This window comes from Suncus etruscus, chromosome 17 (genome assembly GCF_024139225.1).
Source record: "Suncus etruscus isolate mSunEtr1 chromosome 17, mSunEtr1.pri.cur, whole genome shotgun sequence".
Classification (NCBI taxonomy): domain Eukaryota; kingdom Metazoa; phylum Chordata; class Mammalia; order Eulipotyphla; family Soricidae; genus Suncus; species Suncus etruscus.
The window spans coordinates 32322948-32328947 of NC_064864.1; positions in this window are offsets into that span (position 1 = coordinate 32322948).

A 6000-nucleotide genomic window follows, 5' to 3' on the forward strand; every position below is an offset into this window, starting at 1 on the left:
TGGTCCCCTGAGCCTGCCAGGAGCGATTTCTGAGCATAGAGCCAGGAATAACCCCTGAGCGCTGCCGGGTGTGACCAAAAACAAAACCAAACAAACAAAAAACATTTTCTAGGAATGCAATATGGACAAAAACCAGCCTGTCACACATTATGAAAGAGGAGGTGCAGAAAAGCTCAGTGGTCACTGGTCTTGCAGGCAAAAGGCTGAGTATATGATCCCTAATAATGTCCTTCCTGCTGAAAGCAATTTCCAGGCCACATGTATTCAACCCCTGCATAACAACAAAGGAAAAGGAAAGAGAGGAAAAGTGGGTAGTTAGCTAAAATGCTACATAATAGGACAGAGAAGGAAAGTTAGGTCAAGAATATCTATAAAATGAAAAACTATAAGGGAGTAGGGAGATAAAACTATGCATAACATTGCACAAGAGATAGCAGCAGGAGAAATTCAAGAGAAGTAAACCAGCAGCATAACACATCTTTCTAGGTCTCTGGCTGAAGAGGACTCCTAACATACCTTAACTTATAGGTGTGGAGGAGAAACAAAATTTGATCTTAAATGTTTGGGGCAATTCCTGATGAGAGACAAAGTTGGGATAAGAGTAGAAAGAGTCTGAAAAAAATAGAAGAAAAGTTGCTTGTATAGATACCAGTGAGAGGTGTGGAAAACGACCTGAAATTGTTGGAGCCCCAGACTTCCAACAACCCCCAAAACTGCACATTCCCCCCCTCCCCCGTAGTCAACACAATTGTGAGGGGAAAATGCTATTCATGAGGATTTTAAAGCAAAGAGACAAAGCAAGTGCAGAGTGACAATGATGAGAAGAGCAGTTCATGCAACTAAGCTTAGAGTTAATTAAACTAAGCAGGGTAATAAACAGAGAAAGCCATCAAGAACTAGAAGTGAAAAAAAAAGAAAAACGTCCATCTACTCGTAAGTGACTAAAGTCCAAGTCAATGGGAGTGAGAAATGATAATTAAACAGTAACTATGAGGTAAAGAAGGTAAAGAGTTCCAAAAATGAAATAAACCACCCATTTAAGATATAACCATTAAAGATATAGTTAAGGTAGAAGAAGGCTTTGTTGCTACAGATAACTTAGTAGTCTCTTGAAAAGGAATAATTTTTTATTTTTATGATACGAATTTACACACACAAGATGGATTTTTGGAAAATGCTGTGAGAAGGAACTATTGGGATTCTTTACAACAAAATGAGAGGAACCTTGACTGACACTGTGACTATGGTGGTCAGGGAGACTTCTGATAAACTGAGCTAGTATCCAAAGGATGAGAAGACCAAAAGTGGGGCGAATATATTGTAAAAAACAAACAAAACAAAACAAAAGCATGTATAAAATAAAAAAGTGGGACACAGTGAAAAAAAAAAGTGGGACACATGATAACCTAATTAAGAACTCATTTCACTGTGAAGTCACAATCTTAGTACTAAGATTCAGCGAAGCTTAAGCATTGGGGACAATGCTTGGGTCTCCCCTGTCCTAGGGTGTCTGTGGCAAGACAATAACGCATAGTTGGGGAATGTAGGTCAACATAGGAGAACACACAGTGGGGTAAGCAAAGGTTAAATGATGGAAGAGTATGAATTTAATTGACAGAAGAGTTTGGATTTAAGAACTAAACAGAGCTGAAACAGGATAATCAAGGTATGATCCAACAATATTGTTAGCAAGAGACCATTTGGGTTATTACTGGATGGGTTAAGAGATAAATGGAGGAAATGGTGGGAGACGATGGGAGAAATACATGTGAAATAGAAGGAAAGGGTGTTGGACAGGATGACAGCAAGTGAGCACAGAAGGTAAGGGACCCAGCCCTTATGAGATGTCACTTTTATAAGTCAGTCCATAATCACGGCGTTTGCATAAGACAGATAAAGGCTGCTCCATCCTCCTTCCCATGATCCCAGCACACTGTGTCCAGACCCAGAGCACCTGACAAAGTACCCGGTAATAAGTCCAAGTATTGCAATCGAGGAGGACAGGCCCGGGCTTGCAGTGCAGGCGGCAGGTCAATTGCAAAGCCAAGAGGTCCCGCGTTTGTAGCAAGCAGGCCAGAAGCAGAACCACAGAGCGCAGCAGGGTCTCGCCGCCCCCCAGGTGCGCATGCGTCCGACGTCACTTCCGGCCGCAGGTGGGATGCGAGCGAGACACCCACGCGCATCGGACAGGGGGCTGCTCCGGGCTGCCGGAGCAAGTTTCCCCACCCACGGCCGGAGGGAGATCGAGGCGGAGCTGCGGCCCGCCTGCAAAGCCCAAGTGGAGCTCGTACAACTTTCTGCCTAACGTCCAGCCCAGCTGCCCGAAAACTCACCTCAGCCCAGGACGGCGCGGCTGCCCGGACGGAAGCCGTCGCCATTAGCCCCGGAACCCCCACAGGGCACCCGCCACTGCGCATGCGTCTCGACCCGCTCTGAGTAACACACACCCCCCACTAGAGCCGGCTAGGGAGGTTTCTTGCGCATGCGCATATGGGGCCCCGCGGAGTGGGCGGGGAGAATCATTGGTTTGATGTTAAAATTGCAGTCTCGCCTTTCTACCTGCCTGGTGGAGGCGTGAGTGACTGCGGACTAGGGTTTCTCTCCGGTTTCTTTACCGCTGCTTTCCCCCTACTTAAAATACCTCCGAGACTGGCGGCTAAAAATTGAGAGACAGAAAGCCAGTGTAATACAGATAGACTGTATTTCCATTGATAATTTTATATTTACTATATTTCTACTTATGATTTTTAAATTTCTATTGACACATGGCATGGCATATAGAATTTTTGTGAGCAGCCCAGCATAATACAGTTACAAAATCATTTAAAATGTTTATTATTAAAATTTAAATTATTTACAAGTTATTAAAATGATATTTTTGGTAATTTTTTAATAATACTTATTTGCAGATTTTAAAGTCTGGATGTCAGGCAAGACTTTGCTCCTTCCCTACACCCAGCCCCAAGATCTGTCTCCCTTGTAGGTCACATATCTATTCTACTTCTCCATCTTCTGGGTTCATGTACCATGACTCTTTGCACTTGCTCCCTGCCCATGCAGTTGAATGCCTTTCCCAGAAGGGTTAGAATTAAGCTGGCTTTCAATAAAAGTGTTAGGTATATGTTGAATGAATAATCAAATTAATGTTAAATAATATATAAATTGATCTGATTCAATAGAAATGTTCGGTGGATGAGTATGAAGTGCAAATGAAGAACTGTCTTACCTTTTGGACAATGGCATTCTTTTTTTTTTTTCAATTTTTATTTTGATCATAATGGCTTACATATCTTTCACAGTAGTATTTTAGGTATATATTAACATTGAATCAGGGGAATACCCATCACCAAATTTGTCCTCCCCCCATCCCAGTTCCCTTTCTGCAACCCATGTACCCACCCCACCATCCCCCTGCTCCAGGCTGCTAGAGTAGGTGGTCCCCTCTTTGTCTAGCTTACTATTAGTGATCATATATCTGTTTGGTCCTGGTACCCTCCCTTGTTTCCCCCTCTATTTAAGAGGCGGAGCTAGATAAATCGAGTTATGTGGTTTTGTTTGAAGGAAATAAAGCAATAGATTGGGGTACAAAATAAGATAAAATAAAAAAGAAAAGAAGTCAATATGCTGGAAATGGGCGGAGTCCTAGAGGCTTTCAACCTCAGTTTGAGAGAGGATGTGAAAAAGGTAATAGAAAACCACAACAATACAAAAAGAAATATCAAATTAAATATCTAGTGAGCACTACAGCAATAAAGACAAGCACCACACAATAGTCTCGGTTCTGAAATCAAATCATGCCAGAGTGCAAAAAGAAAGAGAAAGATAAGATAAAATAAAGTAAAATAAAATAATATTGGAGATATCAACTTCAATCTCTACAACAAAATAAAGACGTCAAAAAATCAATCAATTGATAAATAAATATGTGGAAAAATGATTGTTTTGTGTTTTTTTTTCCTTTTCTTTTTCCCCCTGCATAGGCACAGTAACTATTGGGGATATTATAGAGGGATTCCCTTGGCCTAGGAGATACAGGGTTTCTCCACCCCTGAAGTATACTGTCATGGGATTAACTATATACTCCTTGCATGATCATTTACTCGGTGCTTTCGTGGTGTATGGAAGACTTCTGCTTCGTCTCAGATGGTAAAATAAGACCTCTGTATCTAGAGATCTTGGTGACTGTGCAGCTCAAAGAATGGAGCTCTTTCTTTGTGGTTCTAGCAGTTCTGCTTCTTCAGTGTTGTTTTAATCCATCTTCTGTAGTTGGTGGTCTTGGTCAGTATGTTGCTCCTAGGATGGAGCCTGGGATAAAGTCTTTCATTATGTTTCTGAAAGACCCGTTCAGTTGTGTTTGTCTCAATCAGACCCCTGGAATTGGAGATCTTGTTTGTTGAACAGATCGTAGACCAAAAGCTAGGCTAGAGCTTTTTGTTGCTGTTATTGTTGTTATTGGTCCCTGGATGCATACTGGATAATGGCATTCTGTGTCTCTCTCATAGCTGACTTTTTCTCAAGTTCCTTCCTGACTAATTTTGGGTACTTTTTTCTTCCCTAATCTTGTAGAGCTTTTTATTTTGTTTTAGTTTTGGGACCACACCTGGCCTATTCCTGGCTCAGCACTCAGGGGTCACACTCCTGGCATTCTCAGAGACCACACAGAATGCTAGGGATTGAATCCAGGTCAGTGGCATGCAAGGCAAACACCTTATCTGCTTACTATCTCTCTAGCCTTTACAGTCATTTTTATAAACTCCAGTAAACTCTTGGCTCTCCAAAGCTGAAAGGAAATAGTAGAAAAGGAAAAACAAAATTATTTTTAACAAAATTCTGTTTTAACAAATTGTTATGGTACTGGTTAATTTCAACATACTTGATGATAGCAGACACCACTATGTCATTGAAATTTTACTATTCTAAACCAGCATTATAACAAACATGTCTGGTTACTCATTAAAGAGATTCTGAAGGGAATTTTTGTGACTGAATATATGAGAAGGAAATTTACTGATATTCATGTCAATGGAAACTGAGAATGTAAACATAGAGAACTTAGCAATAATACATCAAACAAGAGGATTTGAACATGCTTCCAAGATATCTGACTCCTAATAAATTCCATAGGAAGTGGATTGAGATCTTAGTAGGACAATTTCACTGTGTGCACTGTCACAGCATCTCCCTTTGAGCATCTAATTCGCAGGGTATGTTGTTTAACAAATGGCCACTAGAGGAAACAGAGCACTTTAGCTAATAGATCTGGGTAACTTCCTTTCAGCAGAAAAGATTGCTACCTTATTGAGTGGCTCCTTTGAGTTAAGCTTGAATGTGAGTGACACCAGTGACAAAGGCAAACAAGGTCCCTGCTCTCATGAGACTTGCATTCTAGTAAAGGGAGAAAATAATGCTATGAACAAGAATTTAAAGAAAATTAAATAGGGTAATATGGAGACGCATGCACTGCAATCTAAGTGACTGAAAGGCAGTTGCTATGTTGGGATCAGGCAGAAAGAGGAATCTACAGGAAACAACAGAACAATAATGGTAAAGTGAACACAAGCTTGGTAAATGTGAAGACTAGAAATTGGATAACTGACAAAACCACAAAGCTCTAGAGCTCTATACACTATACACCTGACATAAGATTTAAATCCTATTCTAAGAGCAAATCAAGTCCATTATATGGTTTTAAGTAATGATGTAACATGATAAAAGTTATATTTTGAAAATAATTCTGATATAAGTATAGTTGTATAGATCAATAAAATAGAATTGAGAGTTCAGAAATAAACCCATACATTTTATGATCAGTAGGAATGCCAAGACCATTCAACAGTCTTCAACAAAAGGTGCTGAAAAACTGGATATTCTTGGGGCCGGAGCGATGGTGCAGTAGCAGAGCATTTGCAGCCGACCCAGGACGGACCACAGTTCGATATTCCGGCATCCCATATGAAGTGTCACCAGATGTGCCCCAAAAATTTAAAAAAAAAACCTGGG